The following is a 23,173-nucleotide window of genomic DNA, read 5'->3' as shown; positions in this document are numbered from 1 at the left end:
CATTACTTTTCAAGTTTTCTTCTTTTTAATGTAAAATATACATACATTTAAGGCTACACATTATCCCTAAGTAGATAACATTTCCTATATCCCGTGAGTTTTAATGCGTAATATTTTTGTTATTTTTCTGTAAAAGTGTTTTCTAATTACCATGAGCTTTATGAGTTATTTAGAAGCATTTAAACTTTTAGTTTTTTAATGTGTGGTTTTAACTTACTCTTTGTTATTGATTTCTAAGTTAATTACCTTTTGCTTACCTAACATGGTCTCTATGATATTACTAATTTGAGTTTATTTTCTAGTATAACATTATTTTTATAATGTTCTGTGTATGTTTATAAGGAATGCTTGGGGTATATGTGTCTTTTAGTTCAAGTCTGTGTATTATCTAAATCATCTGTGGCCTGACTGACTTTTGTCTGATTTATCAGTCAGTTACTGGAAGGATTTGTTTAAAACTTTTATATTATGATAGATGTGTCCATTTTTATTAGATTTGTCTTAATTTTTGCTTTACATGTTTTAAGGCTGTGGTAATGGATGCTTACAAGTCCCAAATTGTTATATGTTCCTGATAAACTGAAAATTTTGTCATTATAAAAGAACTTAAATAAGGTCATTAATAATAAAGCCATTTAATAATGCCTTTGCTTTTGAATCAATTTTGCCAGATATTAATATAGTTTCTTTTGATTTGTGTTTGCTTGATACATTTTACAACTTTTTACTTTCTGCTTTTTGTTCTTAAGTTCTAGGTGTATGTTATACACATGTAAACATAAGTGATTATACATCTCATCCATAATATAAATATGTAATATATACATGTATATATGTTCATGTGTACATAGATTATAAGGATTTAAGAAGCCATATAGTTGTATTTTTAAAAAGTGAGCCATGAAAATGTTGTTTTATGACTAGAAAGATTAGTCTCCTTACATTTATTGTGATTTTTTGTATATTACAATTTATTTTTGCCATTGTATCTGGTAATTTCTCTTTACTCTGCTTTTTCTTTGTTTCTTTTCCTCCTTCTTACCTTATTTTAAACTGATTAATTTTTTTAATTCAACACTTCATTCTTTTAGTGGTTATTCCTACAAATTTTCACATTTATGTTTTACTTAAATTTAAAATTAACCAAGACCTTCTCCATTCTCTCTAACAATGCAACCATGGGCTTCTTCAACTCAAAGCCACCCTCCTGCCTCCTGTATTATTTTCAAACTTTAATAATTTCCCCCAAAATAAGGTGTGAGTCTTATTCTTTCTAGCATTGGTATCTGTTTAGCCCACAAACTAACCCTCCTCTCCAGTCATCATTGCTTTTGCATGTCAGATTTTTGTTTTGGATGATTTTTTTCCTCCTGAAGTACATTCTTTAAGAGATACCTTAGAGGTGGGTCTATGTGTAGTGAAGTCTTTTAATTTGTGTTTATTTGAAGATGGTGAAGACAGAATTGTTCACGTTGCATATCCGACTTGGTGGTGTTTCTCTTAGTTTCTCTCAGCCTTTAGAGATGCTCATCCACCAACACCTGGCTTCCTTTTTGTTGTGGAGAAGATAGCTACCAACTCACTATATTTCCCTTCAAATAATCTCTGTTTTACAAATATTCTTGTCTCTTTATTAAGTATTCTGCATTTTTACTGTCTTGTATGCAGGTTTAGATTTTTAAAATTTATTCTGGGTAGAGTTCATTATGACTCAGAAATCTGAGGAAATTTCCACCCAGCTTCTCTTTGAATATTGCAGTTCCCCAATTCTTCTTACTATTTTTTTCTGTGATTTCTATTAGATGTGAGTTAAGATTTTTCACTCTGTGTTCCATATCTTTTCATAACTTTAATATTTTAATCTCCTTATCTCTGTGCTATAGTCTGAGTTGTTCCTTCAGATGTGTCTCCCAGTTCTTTACATGTATATAATCTGTTGTTAGGTACGCATGCCAAGGTTATTATTTTATTTGTTACGTAGTTTTTATTCCTAGATGTTATACTTAATTCTTTGTCAGTCTGCCTTGTCACTTTTAATAGTTTCCTCTTCAATAATCATAGATTAGATATGTTCATTGACTGCTTTAACTATGCTAAATATTTTATATTCTCTAACTGTTATTCCCACAATTTGCAGTCTTTATGGGTCTGACACTGCTGTCTTTTTCTTCTGTTTACTGTCTCTCACTCATTAGTTTTATTATTTTTTTAAAAATTATTTTCTGATTTATTATTGTCTTTTAAAAGACTTGAGCATTTGTATGCATTGGAACTTTACCTGGGGGATTCTTCCAAGATTCATTGCAAATCTCTTCCTTCAGGGGAATTTGTACTTGCCTCCAGCAGGAGGCAACCCAGACCACTTGAAAACTAAACTCTTAACTAGGCCTTTTTAGGGGCCACAACAGTAGGTGAATTCTAGTGCCATGCCCATGTGAGGGCCGAATTCTTGTTACAAGTTATTATTATTGTTTGAAAGTGGGATTTTTACTCTGCATATCTAGGTAGGTGGTTTTCCACCTTTTCTCAGAGGCAGGTCCGAGGCATGACAGTTTTCTGTCAGTGACTCTTGGTAGGGCAAGTGTGTTTGTTTGTGTGTGTGCTTGTGTTTTTTTCCTAGTTCTCTTTTCATCATGAGCATTTCTTTCCAAGGCTTTGGGCTTCCCAAGGAGCGGGCGTTGGGAGTAGAAGGAAAAGGGGTAGTATCTCCAAATCTCCTTCCCAAATTGAATAGCTAGGATAGGGCTTTATCTCCATTCACTTTGCAGAGTGAACTAAAACCAGAGCTCCAGGGAACCAGAGGTTGGTAGATGTCCCCCAGATATCTGTCAGCTTCCTTTCTTGCCTCCATGTATATGTTATTTAATCATTTGCCTATGTTTAAAAATATTCTGTATATTCATTTTTTTGCACAAGAAGGTGTTTTTATTTTTACACCATTGACTCTCCATATAGCTCAGCCAATAGAATCTACATAATGCCTTATCATCCTCTGTGAAGAAAGCTCTTTCCCAGAATGTATGATGTCAGGGGACAATCATTATGCTCATTCCTGGCCTAAAATCTGTTAAGAGGATGCTGTCAACGTTTAGATTAAAATCCACGCATCCAACTCAAGATAAGCAAGCCAAAATGTGTAGCTTTCAGAGTCATTGGTAAATGTGGTATTGCTATTATCAGCTAGGAAGTTCTGTCTACTAAAGCATATTGTATCTTTATAAAAACAATTAATAATATTTTGTGCAGTTATACAATATTATGCAAAACCTAATGATGTGTCCTGTTCACTCCAATTACCCATTTTCTATTTTATGGCTGTTATCAATAATGGAATTGCTATCAGGTCTGTGTGGTTGCTCTGATAACACAGAAAATAAAAGATTATGAGATAAAAATGGTCTTAAAGGATCACTTTTTCTTCATATGAAAATATACTCATCTCAGCAACAAGACCTGGAAAATGTAGAACTTTTAAGTAATCCTTGAATTAAAAGATGACCTAAAATACTTTTGTTATTTTATGATTTCTAAGTATTGCTGATGGTGAGATTAAGCATCTAAGTTTATTTCTACTCTTAAAGTTATTCACCTTGATGAAGAAATACAGTATTTTATATGTTTAGCATGTTTTTAAGAGCATATTTATAAGTACTTCAAATCCTCTTTCCGATGAGGCAAAGCATAGATCATCAAAACCACAAACATAGATAAAATGATATTTAATACATTTCTTCTGCAGTCTAAGAACATCATGATATGGTACATTCTTTCCTTGGTTAGAAATCTCAACATTGCAGTGGAAGAAAGTGGAGAAAAGTACTACATTCTGCTATTAGGGAGGTATCATCATGCTTTAGGATAAAGAGAAGATCCTTGATTTCCATGGTTCAGGGGCTGGAAGCGGAGAGGACTTGAGGTGGTTTATGATGTCACCCAAGAACCAGGCTCGAGATGAGCAGGAGTGGATGTGAGATGAGCAGGAGTGGATGTGATGGTGACGAGTGTCTTTAGCTGGTCTCTGTTTCTCACATCCAGAGTGCTTCCTGTGGCTTCTGAGCCTCTCTCAGCACCGTGCCACTCCATGCCTTCTGCAGTCCTTCAGGCAGTCTCTGACCCAAGAGGTCTCCAACACAGTTGAAACATAAAGTTTTATAGCCTTTGGCCAGGCGCGGTGGCTCATGCTTATAATCCCAGCACCTTGAGAGGCCAAGGTGGGTGAATCACCTGAGGTCAGGAGTTCATGACCAGCCTGGCCAACATGGCGAAACCCCATCTATACTAAAAATACAAAAATTAGCTGGGCATGGTGGCGGGCACCAGTAATCCCAGCTACTCAGGAGGGTGAGGCAGGAGAATTGCTCAAACCCAGGAGTCAGAGGTTGCAGTGAGCCGAGATCACACCACTGCACTCCAGCATGGGCAATTAGAGCAAAACTCTGTCTCAAAAAAAAAAAGATTTTATAGCAGATAATTCTTTATTTTCCACCTTCAAAATAGAGTATTTAACTCCCTGTGGAGATAAAGGCATGGACTTGGTTTTGTTGATGGTAATTGAGGTGATCTGCTGTGGTGGCATTGGGGGTGTGTGATCGGAGAGAGAATGGGCGGAGGGGCACCAGGAGGGACCACGCCCTCACTGAGGCAAGGTGTTTGCCTCCTGCCACACAACGTAGGCTCCTGGAATGTCTAGCATAATGTCTAGCATATGTCTAGCATAATGTCTAGCTCCTGGAATGTCTAAAAGAACTGGGAAAATAACTTTTCTTTTTTTGCTTTCATAGAGGTCATCTTATGTTTGGTGTGCATGCGTTGTGTGTGGTGTGTGTAGGTGTGGTGTGTGTAGGTGTTGCATGTGTGTGTGAACATATGGTGTGTGTATGTGTAGTATGTGGCATGTGTGTGGGGGGCTGTGCATGTATGGTGTGTATGTGTGATGCGCGGTGTGTTTGTGTGAGGTGTGGTATGTAGTGTCTGTGTGGTATGTGTGTGTGTGGTATGTGGTGTGTGGTATGTGTATGCATGGTGTGCATGGTGTATGTAGTGTGTGATTATGTGGTATATGTGTAGTTTGTGGTGTGTGTGTGTGATGTATGATATATGTTATGCCTGTGTGGTATGTGTGGTGTGTGTGCATGTGGTATCTTGTGTGCATTTGATGTGTGTGGTGTGTGGCTTGCATGTGTGATGTGTGTGTGTGGTGTGTGTTTGTGTGCATGGTGTGTGTGGTGTGTATGTGTGATGTATGGTACATGGTGTGCATGTGGTATGTGTGCATGTGGTGTGTGTGTGTGGTATGTATGGGGTGTGTGTATGTGGTGTGTGTTTGGTGTGTGTGGTGCGTAGTTTGCCTGTGTGGTGTGTATGTGCTATGTGTGGTGTGTGGTGTGCATGTGGTGTGTGTGTGGTATGTGATATGCGTGGTGTGTGTTTCATTGTGTCGTGTGTATGTGTGATGGCTTGTGTGCAGTGTGCATGTAGGGTGTGTGTGTGTGTGTGGTATGTGGTCTGTGTGGTCTGCATGTATGATGTGTAGGATGTGGTATGCATATGGTGTGTGTGTGTGTTGTGTAGCGTAGGGTGGTGTGTTTTCCTGGGTCCGTAAAGAAGTGCTTCTCACATTTGTTTCTTGCTGCTTGCTATACTGATGGACTCTGACCTCCTAAATTTAGGGGACTTCTGGTTGTTTTCTCTTGTGTCACTTATGAGGTGTGGGTATGAGAAGCACCATCTCACAGTGCTATGAAGAATCTCATCTTGGTAACTGTGCAGATGTACTCATGAACAGGACTCGCAGGTTTTATTTGCTTCACAAAATGGTTTGTGATGCCCTTCTCCTAAAAAATATTAAATGATTTATTCTAACAGCTTCATTTTACAGATATGTCTGCTTAGTTTCTAAAAACCATAGCCTATTTTCTATAACTCCTCCAACTTTTTAGTTAGAGGATAATAATTTACCCCAGATACACATCTACTTTCCGTGCACTTGCATTTCATAATGAAGGAATGATTATGGTTTGGACCTTCAGCTGTGATGGATTGAATTTGCAAAGCGTGATGATATGACACACGAAATGCCCTGAGACAAAATCGCTTCAAAGTTGATAAACTGAAACAAATGAATTTAAACTTGAACTGAACTTTAGCAAAAGTCATCCATCTCATTTTATTTATAATTTACTTTTTAAAAGGACAAAATAAGCAACATCATAGATGGCAGAAAACAGTGTCGTTGCCATTCACAAGGTCACAAGTTTTTATTTACTCACGTAGTTTCCCTATTTCCAGGTTCAATAGTTAAGGTTTATTTTTAGTTTTTGCTTGAAGTAAAAAAAAAAATATGGAAACATCTTTCATTAAATTATTTTTAAGTATTTAAATTCAAATTTTATATTGGTTAATGTCTAGGGCTTTTGCTTTCTGTGTATCATACAGAAACCAAACCTACCAATGCTGGCAGGTTTTTAATCTGGAGGAATAAGTAACATTCTCAGTTTAAAAAAACATCAGGATTAAAATGTCACAAAGCTCTTGTGACTTTTGACTTGACTTAAGATAAAAACATAAACAACGTTCTGTGTATTTCCCACAAGTAAGTACTTAACAAGTAAAAAGGTGAAATTTAAACAAAATGACACTGTTTCATAAATAGCTTTCTTTGAAACAAAAAAATTGGGGAAAAGGGAAAAATACAAGAATTATTAAAATATGAAATTAACTGGTTTTTATAGACTCCAAAACATGACTGGAGATCTGGACAAGTTTTAAAAATTGGGTTGTTGCTTATAATGTGATGGTTCCTTGAAAATTGATGTGTTGCGTATCAAAACTATGTGCAACGAGAATGCGATACAATGTGACTATGAAAACACATCAGTGCATGCATGAATTAAGGTGTTGAAGAAGATGGAGTAAACAGGACCTACCCCTGTCTCCTTCTCCCCACTTATTACATATTTTTAGGAAATGGCTGATTTTTGACAGAACAACAAAAAAAGAAATTTGCAACGGAAACATCATACAACTCTTTTTCCTATTTCTGTTATACTCGCTACTGGAATTTTGGTTGAGAAATAACTGATTGCTGAAAGCCAAGTTTGCAGGTAAAGGAAATGTATACTTTACATATATACATACATTTCTAGTATTTAACATATATATGTATATACACATGTGAATGTCTTATCTACATGAAACATTTTATCTACATAATGTATTTTATGTTAACTTTTTTTGATGTATTTTCTTCTAAAGGAATTCTGTGTAGCACCTAAATATCAATCATTAAATTTCAGGAGTGAAAGTGTGGAAATAGGATACTGTTTAGTGATGATTGCATTTGATACATTTCTATCTTTCAGTCTCAATTATTTTCAAGGTTCCTATTAACAGTTGGCCCCTTCTTCTTTAACTTCTTTAAAAAAGTTTGCGAAGTTATCCGGTTTAAGGCCAGAAGTGTTACTACTGTAGAGGCCTTCAGTGTAGTGAGGATACACAGATGTGTCATGATTTAAAAGAAATTCACTTAAGAGAGTAGTGTCAATGGGTTATAGAACTGCTGAACTCGTCTGAAGCATTGTGGAATAAAATGTATGAGAAATATAGTATGTGTAATTGAGATTTTAATGAATTGCCTTGTTAATCCATACACTGTATGCATGTTGCAACATTTTCTAGGCTTAATTAGTGTGCTTGATGATTATGTTTATTTTCTGATATACACACTGATTAAGCATTGTCCATACACTAGAGCTTGAAACAAGATCAATCTGTAAAGTAGCACCTAGTCATCTAACTGGGGACTCAAAATGCAAATAGACCAACTTATGGAAAATTAAATTAGTTCTAATAGAACCCATTTTGCCTGAGCAGCCAGTGTCACATTATAAACAGTGTTCTCTTGTTGTAAAAGAAATAAAAGGCTTCTGTTGACAGATCCTTGTATACTTTTAAGCTCGAAAAACTGAATGCATATGATGTTAGAGTTGACTGTAACTCTTAGACGTGGGGAATTGTGGAATATTCCGAGTTAACCCGTACTATTGTGCTCTGGAAATGCAACTCATTCTGCTATTATGGCATTTGGGGACCTGGGGGCTCTCACGTTTCAAAACGTTTTTTATTAAGATCTCCTATGAATTACAACTTTTGTAAATTTTCTTCTGTTGTGTTGAAATTCTCCAGATAGTTCTTTTTTATTCAAATTTAATTTATTCTACTAGATGTTTATTGAGCACATGTGAGTATAATTTGGGCTCAGTCTGTCCTCCCCTCTCCATGATTCCCAGCTTAGACTGCAACTCAGGCTGGTATCAGATGGATGATGGATAAAACTGTCCAACTACTGCTTAACATAGATATGGATGTGATGTTAGTAATTCAGATGGACTTTTTGGCTCTTTTCAGAACCTTTCCAGTCTTTTTCTTTTAAACATATAGTCTTTAAAATAATTGTGTTGAAAACACTTAATTGAAATCTGCTCTCTTAACAGATTTTTAAGTGCACATTATTGTTGACTCTAGGTACAGTGTTGTACAGCAGATCTCTAGAGCTTATTTCATTTTGCTTGACTGAAATTTTATGCACATTGATTAATAACTCCCCATTTCTTTCCCCTCCCAGCTAATTTCCATCTTATTATTTGATTCTATAAATTTGACTATTTTAGATAACCTCACATGAGTGGAATGCAGTGCTTGTCATTTATGAAGGTTGTTTTCACATCTTAACTATGGTGAATAATGCTACAGTGAATATGGGAGTGTTGAGACCCTGATTTTAATTCCTCTGGATATACACCCAGAAGAGGGATTGCTGGATCATATGGTAGTTCTATTCTTAATTTTTCTGAGGAATCACCATACTGATTTCCATAATGGCTGAACCTGTACTAATTTCCATTCCCAACCACAGTATACAAGTGTTCTCTTTTCTCCATATCCTCGCAACACTTGTCTTTTTTGTTGTTGTCTATAATCACCTTCCTGATAGGTGTGAGGTGATGTCTCATTATTTTAATTTGCATTTCCCTGATGATTAGTGATGTTGAACATATCTATATCTATATCTATACCTATATATCTGTTGGCCATTTGCATGTCTTCTTTGGAGAAATGTCTATTCAAGTTCTTAGGCTATTTTTAAATTGGGTTATCAGATTTTTTTGCTATTGAGTTGTAGAAGTTCGTTATATATTTTGGAGATTAACCCCTTATCACATATATGGCTTGCAAATATTTTCTCCCATTCTGTGGGTTGCATTTTCACTCTGTTGATTGTTCCCTTGCCTGTGCAGAAGCTTTTCAGTTTGCTGTAGTCTCGTTTGTTTATTTTTGTTTTTTTGTTGCCTGTATTTTTGGTGTTATGCCCATGAAATCACTGCCAAGAATAATGCCATGAAACTTTTCCCCTTTGTTTTCTTCTAGGAATTTTACAGTTTCTGATCTTACATTTAAGTCTTTAATCCATTTTAAGTTGATTTTTCTGTATGGGGTAAGATAAGGGTCTCCAGATAGTTCTTAGGGAAGAAAGTCGTGTATTCAACATTTATGAACCACTACTCTGCCTTAATCTGCAAAAACTTTAGGCATGTCCTCTTGTTCTCTCTTCAATTTAATGACAAAATATATAAACCTAAGTTTGGCCTTTAAGAAGTGAATAGACCAAAACTTTACTTTAAAGTTACTTGCAGCACCAGTAAGAAAGCATTTGTTCATTTATCTGTGTATTCCACAAACATTTGTTGAACAGCTTCTTCTCAGCATTACACACTGTACAATGCACTGCAGTTGTGTAAAAAATAGCTACTGTCTTCAAGGAAATGATGACTTAAAGAAGAATATGTTAGGAAGGAAGATAAATGACAGAATCGCAGTCTGAATGTCATTTGGAGGTATTAATAATGCATGGGTGGAGAACAGAGAAACTAAAGGAAAACTATTATTATAAACCACATGGGTATTCATACTCATGACTTCTGTGAGATCTGTTTCCTGCAAAAATCTTAGATTTCATGATTCCATGCACTTTCAGGGAGGGAAAATTGGGGAAGAGTTATGAAGTGGTGGTATTGAGTATCTATTGGTAAGCCCCTAGATGTTACACATGGCAAGGAATAGTGCCTTAGTGAGATTTGAAAGCTATTCAACAGCACTACGGATTCACTATTGGAAAGAGAATGGGAAAAGTCTCTCCTGGATCCATGGTGGCAGTGTGCGTTGGTACCACTGTAGTGGAATACAATCTGGAAGAAGGTATCAAACACTTTAAATACATGGATACACTTTGGTGCAGTATTTTTATTTTTAAAATTTTTTTCTGAGATAATTCTAAATAAGGAAAGAGACTTTAAAAATTTATAACCCTCTTTGGGAGGCCAAGGCGGGTGGATCACGAGGTCAGGAGATCGAGACCATCCTGGCTAACATGGTAAAACCCCGTCTCTACTAAAAACACAAAAAATTAGCCGGGCGTGGTGGCGGGCGCCTGTAGTCCCAGCTACTCGGGAGGCTGAGGCAGGAGAATGGCTTGAACCTGGGAGGTGGAGGTTGCAGTGAGCCGAGATCACACCACTGCACTCCAGCCTGGGCAACAGAGCAAGACTCCATCTCAAAAAAAAAAAAAAATTATAACCACTTGATTGAGTCATAATTCACATAATACACACTTCACCCACTTAAAGTGCACAATTCAATAGATTTAAATAAATTTGAAGAGTTGTGTACACTTCACCACTATCAATTTTAGAACATAATCACTACCTCAAAAAAAAATGTAGCCTTCAGTTATCACCCCTTACCCCTGCATCACCCCCAAACAACCACTTGCTTACTTTCTTTTCTTAGAAGATGCATTTTTCAAAGTTGTATATATTCAGGGTGTACAACATGATGATTTGGTATGTGGACACATTGTATAATAATCACTACAATCAAACTAATTTCATATCCATCACATCACAGACTTACTAATTTTTAAGTTTCAGTTGTGCAAGATGAGTAGGTTTTAAAGATCTAAGGCATGTCATGGGGACTTCAGGTAACAATGCTGTACTATATACTTAAAATCTGTGAAGAGGGAAGGTCGTGAGTGTTCTCACCACACACACACAGAAGGGAAAAAGACATTTTCAAACAAGGATGTCCATCACAGCATTGTGTATAATGGAGAGCCACTAAAAAGCCCCTGGAGCACAGCAGGGAAATGATTGAGCTTATCACAGAGCAAACATTTGATGAAATTAAGTGTGTTGACGTCATCCACTAAAATAATTTTTACAGAGTTTAGATGATTTAGCTCTTATGCTATGAGGTTAAATGAAGTTAAAAGGTAAAATTTTATATGCAGTATATTCACAATAATATAAAATAAGAAAAACATTTTTCCATGAGAGAAATTCTGTAGGAAAATAAAACAAATTATTGTCGTTCTGTTTTATTTTCCAAATTTTCTCTAGATAAATATTACATGTGTTGGGGAGGGGAAACTAACTAATTAAAAATTACAGATCATTTACAAGGGATAAAAATGTGGTTTTGCCCTGATTAACACAAGCTGTTTTTTAAACTCAAGGATGACTTTGACTTTTCTTCAACAACATAAGTTTTAAGAGCCTTCACAGACTCACTCGGCAGTTTCCATCTCTGAACTTGTAAGAGAGAATGTTTCTGCAGAGAGTGCCGGAATAAAAGACATTAGATTCTGGGTCAGAGATCCAATATGCAATCCAGTAAACTGGGCCTGCGCCAACTTCTATCAACTTCCTCATCTGTAAAATAAGGACATCTGTAAAATAATTCCCAGTGACTTCTAAGGACCATCTCCCATTTTGACGACATAATCCCACCATGAAATTGGCAGTGCAGAGAAAAGAGTCACTCTCCTTCTGGCTCTCAAAGTATGCATGGAAGAGTCACTCAGAGGAGAATCCAAACAGCTCATAACGCACTCTAATTTGCCCAAGGACCACTCCAACACGTGGCTTCTGATTGCATGGAGTCACCCTTATTTGCACTGAACTCGCACCTAGCCCAGCTGCTTGCTGGCCTAACAGGCAGCTAGTATTGTCTCAGGGATGTCTGTAGCAGTGACACAGATTTTGCCTTCATGTAGTTCTAACATCCTATTAAGTGACAACCTGCAGATCTTTCTGAAGCCTGGTTTGCCAGAACTACATTAATCTTATCCTTTGGAATGGGGCATCCGGTTACACCTGTCATCACCATTTTCTTGGAGAAAACCATCAGATTCAGGCCATGTGAGAATGCATTCACCCATTTATCTCTGCAACAGAATTCATCAGAATGGTTTCCTGGGTGTAAACTCTCAGTCCACATCCAGATAGAGGGTGATGGGTCACTTATTCAGGTGTAAAGTCATTGCCGCCCAGCATTGGCCTACATCTTTGATAGAAGTAATATCTGGTGATAGTGTTTGAAGAATATCCTGGGTAGTCTAAAATTTTTCCATAGATTAAGTTACAGCAGCAGAACTGTTCAGTTTGGACTCCACACACTGATGTCAGCATTCTGTACTGAGGAACAGCATCAAAACGTGCTGTGAGGATGCTGTGGAGGGCACTGCCCACTGTGTTCTGCAGAGTAAGACAAACATTCAGTCTGACCTCAGTGCCAAGAGTAGCTGCACTTCTCCCAAGCAGCAGGTCTGCTGTGACCTTGTTGGTGCTGTGAGCTGTGTAACAGGTGCCCCTTACATGGTGCTTGTCAAGAGGCTTTACAGCAATGTTGGCGGCATGTGCCACCTTCCAGCCCCAAGGGATCAGGGCTTTCTGCTCTGCGTTCTTGTGTTCTTCAGCATATGCCTGGCCTCTTTTATGTCTCCTAGCTTGGTTTTTTCTTCCTTTGCTCCTCCTCTAGATTTATTACACACCTGTGTATTTCATGAATTCTTATAAGCTGCTGTAAGTTCTTTCTAGGCAAACAATATTTTGGTAGATAGAGATAGATAGATAGATAGATAGATAGATAGATAGATAGATAGATAGATAGACAGATGCTCTTCTCTGCTTCTGTGTCCCCACCCAGCCATCTGTAGAATGTGCCAGGCCTGCTGAATGTCGGGAGGAGCTCTTCCTTCATGTGTGTCCTTGGTATGCTCGAGCTTTTAAAACCCGTTAAGTCAGGAGCTAGTCTATACATCTTTTGTCAATGCTTAGTATGGTAGTTGAAACACACTTAAAACTTGCAGACAACTCTTTGAATAGGAGAAGACCTGGGAAGGCTGTGATTGCTGTCTTCATTACCACTCAGTTGCTGGAGATAAAGAAGGACGAGGATTCATTTTAGGATGTACAGACCCATTCACAATGGACCAAAATACTCTCTGATATTTCTCAGTATTTGAATTTTGTCCTAATCGGCAAACACACAGTGACACATTCCAATGCATTCTATTCCTCCCAAAGGGAACTTGCTGATGAGGGTAAACAAATAACAATAAGTCACCAAGTTCATATTTTGGGGTGAACTATGATCATTACATGTATTTTCCTGGTCTGTGTCCTATTAATCTCACTCTGATCTCAGATGTCTGCCCTAGATGAATTAGATGCTGAGATGGAAGTGGAAATGAGACAGCAGTCTAGGAATTCCCAGAGAGAATGTGTCTAAGATCAGCTCAGGACCTGGCAGCCAGAAGTTTCTGCTTTTTGCTACCAAGCCTGGCAGCCATGTGCTCTCTGTGGATTCCCAGGTGAAGTGTGTTGAGAGAATACCCTGCTTAACATTTTTCTGCAGCAAAGGAAACGTATAACACTTATCTTAAGTATAGGCTGCATAATAATTATTCTACCGTGCTTTTTTGGTTGGCTAATAATAGGTATGTATTTCCCCATTCAATACTAAAGCTCTTGGAGATGTGGAACTTTTAGTACACTGTCTTCTGAGGACACCGTCAGCACTAAATCTCCTCTGAGGGGAGTGTAGAGGGTTTGGGGGGGTATGTTTATTTTTTAACTTACCTCTGAGTTAGAAGGAGAGCTGATGGTCTTGCACCCCATTGCTACTTTCAACTTATTTCTTCTGCAAATTTCCAACATTCCAATGTATTGCAAAGTCTTGCTCTCTTAAGGTTCCTTGCTATTCCTTGTTGCTGGTTCCTGTGTACTCCTGCATATTCCCAGATGGTTCCAGCCCCAGTCCAGGGTCCTCTTTCTCACCACCCTCCTAATACCACTCTTGGCAACATGCTTGGCTCCCTAAAGTATGACCTTTCGTTCACCACCTCCTCACCTCCCAGGATCTTACCTGTTAATCCCCTCAGAGTTCATCCCCATTGTCATACCTGTGACCCTATCATCACCAACGACTGCACTGCACTGTCACAGAAGTCATTCCAAGCATCCCGCCCTCTTCCCCCCCGCCCCCCCATGATGACGTCCCCAGCCTTTCCAAGCACAGGTGTCCATGACTCATCATTCCACCCCTTCAGGGCCACCACAGCCCTCTGCTACACCTGCCCTCAATTGTATTCACCTGCTTAAGACTTAATCTTCCTCCTCTCCAGAGACCCCTCAGCTCTACACCTACACTGACCCAGAGGCACAGGGCTGCAGAGAAAGGGGACTGCTTTATAGCCCCCACTAGTCCCAAACCACCAACACTTTCTTGCTCCTCTAAGAAATAGTGGAAGAGGCCAGGTGCGGTGGCTCACATCTGTAATCCTAGCACTTTGGGAGGCTGAGGTGGGCAGATCACTTGAGGTCAGGAGTTCGAAACCAGCCTGGCCAACATGGTGAAAACCCATCTCTACTAAAAATACCAAAAAAATTAGCCAGGCATGGTGGCACATGCCTGTATTCCCAGTTATTCGGGAGACTGAGGCAGGAGAATCGCTTAAACCTGGGAGGTGGAGGCTGCAGTGAGCCAAGATCGCGCCATTGCACTCCAGCCTGGGCAACAGAGTGAGACTCTGTCTCAAAAAAAAAAAAAAAAAAAAAAGTGGCAGAAACTCTGCTATCCTTCCCCTGTGAGATCTGCCTGCCATCCTGAATCTATACATTCTTTTCATGTGTGCAATGGATTCCACACCTGTCCACTTCTTTAAGGGTTTGCTCCTGTTACCATACCCTCTCTCTATTTCACTAGCAGTTTGTCCTTCTCTGGTGTCTTCAGCACAAAACAACATCTCCAGTTTAAAGAAGTTTTTCCCTGGTCCCATCTCCAACTACGCTTACATCCCTATTACTCTGCTCACTGCCACTGTAACAAGTCCTGAAAGATCCATCAGCCCAGCCTCCACTTCTGGGCATCCTGGCTTTCCCTCAGATCATTACATTTTATCCTTACAATAGCATTTTTCCCTTTAATTGTTCTTGACAATCTCACCATTTTCAAAACTGCTCTTGCATAGTTTAAATAGTATTTGACCACATTATTGACCTCAAATTGCCGATTCAATGATCTTTTCTGTCCTCAACTAATTTGTCTGCCAGTACTTGATACAGTTAATCACGTGCTCCTTTTTAATCAACTGTTTTCTCTTGACATCTGTGACTTCCGCTCAGCCTCCTCTCCTGGCTTCACCTTCTGGGCTTGTCCCTAAATATAAGCTTGTTCTATGGTGTGGCCCTTAGATTTCTGTTCTTTCCTCACTGTAGCCTCCCTGTGGAATCTTATCCAGTCCCTTGATCTTGAAATACTAGCTACATGGCTATGACACCCAAATTCCAAATGAGACTTTCCACTAAAGTCCAGAATTATCCCCAAATAATAATTTTATTCTTAATTTTATCATGGCTACAAGATAACTCTATTTTCCTAACCCACCAGGGCATTTCTTTCAGTTTCCCTTTGACACTAAATGAACTACCTTCCATGAAGTTGTTCAAGTCCCCAAAAATAAGTATTTCTTATTTCACCACCAGCAAATTCTGTGGATTCTATTCCCAAACTATTTCCTGAATCGACCATACTTCTTCATCTCCATGGCCACCCTTCTAGAACATAAGCTGCCTTTGGCTGTCTGCTTTGTTTCAATGCCATTTCATTTGTCTGCTTGCTTGCCCTCTGTATCCCTTCAATTTATTCTCCATACTGCTGCTGGAGCAATCTTCTAAAAACAGAAGCCAGATTGTGTTTCTCCTCTAACTGGAGCCCTCCCATAACTTCCCATCACACTTACAGTAAATCCAAACACCTTGGCACAGCCTTAAACCCCAAATCACAGGATCCTGGCCAGGTCTCTGACCTCATTTCCTCTTCTCCCCATTGTTCACCTGTTGCACCGGAGGCTCTTCCTATTTTCTTTCAAATATACCAGGCTCCTGCTCTATCTCCTTAGGGCTTCAGCAGTTGCCTTGTCCTCTGCTTGGGGCTCTCTGCCATCAGATATTTAGTCTTTCAGGTAACAAACATCATCTTTTCAGTGACGCCTTCCATCATTTGTCCGACGCTTACCCAGTCATTCTCAGTTCCATCGTGCAGCTTTATTTCACGCACAGCCATCACCTTGTACTCATTTGTTTTTCTGTTTATTCTGGAATTTAACTTCTTGGTAGCTGGCACCTGTCTCATTCTCCACTAAGAGACTAGAGAGGAGCATTTGGGACCAGGTAGAAGAAACGTTTTCTAGAAAATGAACAATTACAGACAAAAATTTGCAGAAATCACTGGTGTTTGAAGGCCACCTTCTCACATTTCCCCTGAGCCAGAACTTCTCCTTTAAGCTGTGTCTTAACTCTTTGAGCATCTTTAGATTCAGGTGTCCTGGGCAGTCTAGATTTGTCTTCAATATACTTCTGTTTGTTTTCTCATTTTCAAAAGCTGTTCTTGAATATTACTCAGCTTCTTGCACTTAAAATAAATGCTATGTATTTATCAGGTCTCTTGTTCACAAGGACAGAATTCTAATAATTCAAACTATGAGGACAAAAGTCAGGTTTCGTGGGAAGGGCAGGAATGCATTTGAGTTTCAGAAATGATTAAAATCGGGAACTTTATCCCTTAAGCTTCTTGTGTCTGGATTTCTCCTTTTTTTTTTTTTTTTTAATGAGCTTCATTCTCTCCTGCTAGTGTCCATAGCTTCAAATAAATATCACAGCCACCCAAGAAAGACAAGAGCTTTGTTTTGCTGAACTGAATTACAAAAAATCTTAGAGACATGTTTTAATTGGCTGATATGGGTAATTTTTAAACCGCAGATGGGTGAAACATGATTTGCAGTGATTTTCACGCTAGATTCATTGATAAGAAAAAGGCATCTCTATAATTTCCACATGGGTATCAGTTTTCTTAAAATCTTATTCCTTAATGTTCACGAATTAGGACACTGTACCCCAAAACACTTGGACATAAATTCAGTTGAAAAAATCACTGTTTTAAAGAGTGTACGATAACTAAAGGGAGCTCTGATGGATTTCACTTACAAAAATCTACATGGTATTGCCAGGCGTGGTGGCTCACGCCTGTAATCCCAGAACTTTGGGAGGCCAAGGCGGGCAGGTTACTTGAGGTCAGGAATTCATAACCAACCTGGCTAACCTGGTGAAACCCCGGCTCTACTAAAAATACAAAAATTAGCCAGGCGTGGTGGCAAGCACCTGTAATCCCAGCTACTCAGGAGGCTGAAGCCAGGAGGCAGAGGTTGCAGTGAGCCAAATCGTGCCACTGCACGCCAGCCTGGGTGACAGAGCAAGACTCTGTCCCCACCACCCTCCAAAAAAAAAAAAAAAAAAAAGCCAGCACAGTGCCTCACACCTGTAATCCCAGCACTCTGGAAGGCTGAGGTGGGTGGATCACCTAAGGTCAGGAGTTCAAGACCAGCCTGGCCAACATAGTGAAACCCTGTCTCTACTTTAAAAAAATAAAAAATAAAAAAAGAAATAAAATAAAATCTACATGGTATTATGAGAAATTAGTAGGATTAAATATACACAGAAAAATGAGAACACCAAGATATTGATCATAACCATAGTTAAAAATGAGGAACAACACTTGGCACTCAGAGTGCCACGCTAATAGATAGATAGATAGAACTGATGCCCTCCACAGTCACTTGAGTACATCCTTGTCAGAGATGTTCTGTGAAATTCAGCTCTGGGTAAGCACTTGCATTTGATAACTTCAAAATCTTCCAATGTCAACGGTTTATAGATCTATTTTAATATTTTGGGATTATGTAGGTAGCTTGTTTTCTCTGCAAAGCTTGAAGTATCTTGAGCTATCTGTATATCTACCTGGGAAATGGGTTAGATGGAGGAGCCCAGGAGCAACCACATCTTCTCTGTACATGCCAGAAGAATAAAGTCTTCTCAAATTGCAATGTGCTAATCACTGATCATTCTCTAATCTGGATGTGTGTGGGAAATGGAAACCAGCACTATTTTTAAACTGCTCTTTGTGAGAATTCAAACTGGGGCAACTAAAAGCCAAGGAGACAGGAGAAGCCCTTCACAGAAGCACTGAGGCACAACGTCAGCCGAAGGGGCTCTACAGATGTGGGCTTCAGGGGAAAAACCGCAACCTTTGTAACAACTCAGCCTGAGTTGAGCAGTGGAAAAAGTTTTGGCCCCTTTTGATAAGAGTTTTCTGGGAGACAGTCACTTATGCCTCGCAAATGATGTCTAGAGATTAAATAAAGTTTTCCCCAGGCTAGAATGAGCATGATGCCTTCAGTAAATGGAGAGAAGTCAACAGTGCAGTCTGTGTGCAGCGAGTAGGAGGTAAGGCAGTTGCAAAGGCAGCCTTGGGCAAAACAGAGAAAGTTCAAATGGTACTCAGAAATTCGGACTTAATCTTACAGGTGAAAAAGACTCTTACGTAGGAGATGTATTTATTTGGATAATACAAACTTTATTAGAAATCAGCAGAAAAATGTACAATGACACAAACACAAGAGTAGTTCATTTATTGGTCATGTAAATAGTCTTAAAGGTTCTTGTTTTGTGAGGGAAGTTGTGTGCTTTGGTACACATAGTCATTCAGGACTCAGATTCACTGGAGCTCTGCCATCTTCAACATGTGGCTTTGGAGGTCATCCTGTGAAGTCGGTAGAAGGGAATAAAACTTACAGATTTTGTTTGGGCGGGTTTTACTGCCATACCAGAAGTTCCAAATACATATACTGCTGCACTGCGTTGGCACATACTGCTGCACTGCGTTGGCACAGACCCACACCTAACTTCAAAGGCGTGTCAGTGCTGTGGTTTGAATGCATGCCCCAAAAGTTTATGTGTTGGAAACTTGGTTGCCATTGTGGTGGTGATGATAGATGGGGCCTTTGAGAGGCAACTGGATCATTAGGGCTCCCCCCTTATAAATGGATTAACTCCATTATTGCAAGAGTGGATTAGTTCTCACTAGAGTGGCTTTGTTTTAAAAGCAAGGTCTCTCTTTTGCACACATGCTCTTCCCCTTCCATCCTTTTATCATGTTTTTGACACAGCAAGAAGGCCCTCAACATATGCTGAGCAGATGCTGGTGCCATGCTCTTGGACTTCCCAGCCTGCAAAACCATGAGCTTAATAAACTTTGTACCCAATCTGTGGTGTTCTCTTATAGCAACAGAAAATTGAGTAAGACAGTTGGAAACATAGTCTAATTGTTTGTCAGGAAGAAAAGGAAAGCCATCAGGATGGGGATCACTGGATTTCCTTTTTAGAAAAATAATACTGAAGGCTGGGAATAGGATGACCTGGAATGAGACACATTTCTCTGGGGCTTTTAGAAAGACTGGGTCCTGGGAGATGTTAAAAGCCCAGATAATGGAGGATGAAATGTTGGGTCAAAACCTTGGAAATAGGGTTGGAAAGGTAGTTAAAGACATTTTTAAAGGGATGTGGGGAGCTGTGGGAATGCTAAAAGGTTTGTTTGAGTCTCAAGGCCGTGGATGGGTAGATGTGTTATAGAAACCAAATTGGAAGCAAAGAGAAATAATTCTCAGCATGGTAACTAATCAGTGACTCAACAGAACTAGAATCTTAAAATCTGAACATCCTGCTAAGATTGAGAAAGTTTATATTTGGGAGTTAACATAGAACAAGCAAGGAAAATGAGAAAGGGTCTTGAATCCTACAGCAGTGAAATGGTGAACAATCTCATTAACAAACTGAACATTTCCACACGACTGAAAGCTCTTAACCACGGTGTAGAGCAGAGATGAATAGTGAATGACAGGAGACTCACCAAATCCGAGACAGTCCCCCAAATCACATCATTTGTCATCTTTGCCTCATTTCCTGGGATTAGGGCCAAAATAGCCCCTGGTCATGATGTCTGTTCAGCAAAGTGTAAGAAAAATATTGTGTGAACTCTGGAAACACTTCACCCATTTTAAAAGTCTTTGCAAATGATTTATTTAGATGTGTTTTTTCTTTTTCTTCCCTCTTTAGCCATCAGTGGCAGCAGCTGAGCATCAGCACAGCATGTCACCCTCACCTCCAATCCCAGGACATTCAGAGTGTTTGCCAACAGGCTTGTTGGTTTTGCTTAGGCCATTTTGAAACCATCCTTCCTCTTTTGCTCTGTCATTTCTTTTTGTTGTGTTAAATGCCAACTATTCAGTCATAAAGACACTTATTCCATACACATTTACAAAACTAATTGTGGAAGCTGCAGAGAATCCTTTGTTTGAGACATTGTGGTCTACTATGTCAAATCACAGCTAGAAGACAACTTGGAACTTAAATTATCTGTCCAGGAAATGTGTGTTTTTTTTTTTCTAAGTGGAGTCATTATAAGCTTTACTTGACTTTCTGTAAAAAGGAGAACAAACTAGTTTAAGACAAATCAATCTAAATAGAAAAAAACTGTGGTATGTGTATGTGTATAGAAGAAGGAAGTGTGCATAGAAATGAGAAATTACTGACCTGTGCAGCTAGAATGACTTACACATGCCCAGTGCGTGCCCAGGGCTGGGCTTCCAGCTCTAGTAATGCGAGGGAGTAAGAGGGTTGAGGAATGAAGTAGATGAACACTTCAGGAACTGTTTCAGGTCACCTACAGTCCATGATCTAAAGCTCCACTTCATCATACATATAAAGTGTGCAAAGGGATCTTAAGCCAGATTTCATGCAGCTGGTGATGCCACATGTCACATGATAAATAAGAACAAGACAGAGTGATTGAGCTGTGTACCAAATGCATGGACCATATATAATTCAGTTGCTTTGTGAAGAACAAGAACTTTATCCATCTGATATGAAAGCCATATTGAAAAGATATAAATATAGACATAATAGACAAATATAGATGCAGCCGTAGGTGTAGGCATAGGTGTAGGTATAGATATACATACAGGTATAGAAATATACATAGATAGACAATACTCCTTAGCAAATACCTTACTCCTCGCCATATTGTAAACTACGTCTTAGTGTTCATATTCATTTTAGATTATGGTCATGTTCATTTTAGTGTTCACATTCACTCTGCTGATGGAGCGAATCACCGGCTAAAAGAAAAATAAGTAAGATTTCTTATTGATGACATCAATTTGAAGAAAAGTTCACTTTGTTAAGTGATAACAGCTTTGTAAAAGTTTAGAAGATGCAGCATTAGAAACTTTTTTTACTGGTATAAATTTCTTATAAAAAAGACAAAGGACAAAAGAAAAGGGTCACTGAAAAATTCACTGGAGAGTTTCCTTATCATATCCATGGTGGTTTTTACTGGCTGGTAGGATGTGTAGATGTAAGTGAAATTCACAGTATTGCCTTGTGGTTAAGAGCATGTACTTGTGGTTAAGAGCATCTGAGTCTGAATTCTAGCTCAGTGGCTAACGGTTTGGACTGGGAAAAGTTAGTTGGAAGAGTGCCTCTGCTTCCTAATTAACCCATGAAAAGCACTCAGAACAGTGCATGGCATAATATAAGCACTAAAATAAGTCTTAGCTATCATTACTGTTGCTAATATAATCATCATCATCATCATCATTATAGGAATCATTTATCATCTTTCATTCATTATCAAAATGTCATTTGATTTTATGATTTTAATAATATCTGATTTTACTTTGCTACATCTTATTGACTATAAATATAACTACTTCTGCAAATAGATCGAGAAATTACCCAGAGTCCACATGTAGAGATTAAATATTGCAAGTATGAAGTGAACAGGCAATAAACTTATGTCTAGAGGTTGATTGGTTTAATCCCAGGCAGCAGGTGGAATTTAGGTGTGCTGTCTACACCTGAATCTGACTGAGCATGGCACAAATGCTGGCATGACAGGTGGAAGACCCAGAAGTCAAACTTGCAGTTTGGCTTCTCCAGCATCACTGAACTTGGGGTCCAGTTGACCCTTACTATGAGAACCTGAAGTATCCAAAGGGAAACTCTCCCACTTAGCCCTGCCAGGCTGTTACTGACTACCTCATGGATGCTCTGAGTCACAAAGATAGCCCAATCTAGAGAGAATGAATGCCCTGTGTCAGGCTCTTCTAGTTGTGTCTCAGCAGGTTTTAGAGGGACAGCTAGGGATTAGGTCTGGCCAGCACCATGACAGGTCTCACACAAGAGACTTGTAAAATTTTAGAGTAGAGGATTTGTTTTTGGTCTCCCTAGGGGTTGCACCAATGTAGGGCAGGTTACTGTGCCAGAAAGCAGTTAGCTTTTTAAGTTGAAAACGCTTTTAAGCTGAGCTTCCAAAATTCCAAAATTAGCTAATATCATGCTAAAAACCAAAGTATTTCCCCATAAAATTAGGAACAAAACAATGATGTCTGCTTTTGCCACTTCAACCCTATATTGGGGTTTTAGCCAGGACAGTCAAGCAATAAAAAGAAATATAAGTCATCTGGATTGGAAAGGAAGTAGTAAAACTATTTCCATTTGCAGACAACATGATTTTTCATACAGATTTGTATTTAGAAAATCCCAAGGAACCCACTAAAAATGCTATTTAGAGCTAAGAACCAAGTTTAGCAAGGTTGCAAGATATAAACATAGGGAATCAATTTTGTTTACAATGGTTTATAAAAGCATAAAACAATTAGGAATAAATTTAACAAGAGAAGTGTAAATCTTAACTCTGAACACTATAGAACATTGTTGAAAGAAATTTTTAAGAGCCAAAATAAATAAATGGAAAGATATGTTCATGGATTAGAAGTTGTAAGTGATGTACAGATTTAATACATTCCCTATCAAAATCCCAGATGGCTTATTTTCAGAAGTTGACAAGTTGATCCTAAGTTTTATATAGAAATTCAATG

This window comes from Macaca mulatta, chromosome 8 (genome assembly GCF_049350105.2).
Source record: "Macaca mulatta isolate MMU2019108-1 chromosome 8, T2T-MMU8v2.0, whole genome shotgun sequence".
Classification (NCBI taxonomy): Eukaryota; Metazoa; Chordata; class Mammalia; order Primates; family Cercopithecidae; genus Macaca; species Macaca mulatta.
The sequence above is the reverse complement of the archived record's forward strand: the minus strand, read 5'-3'. Positions refer to the sequence as shown.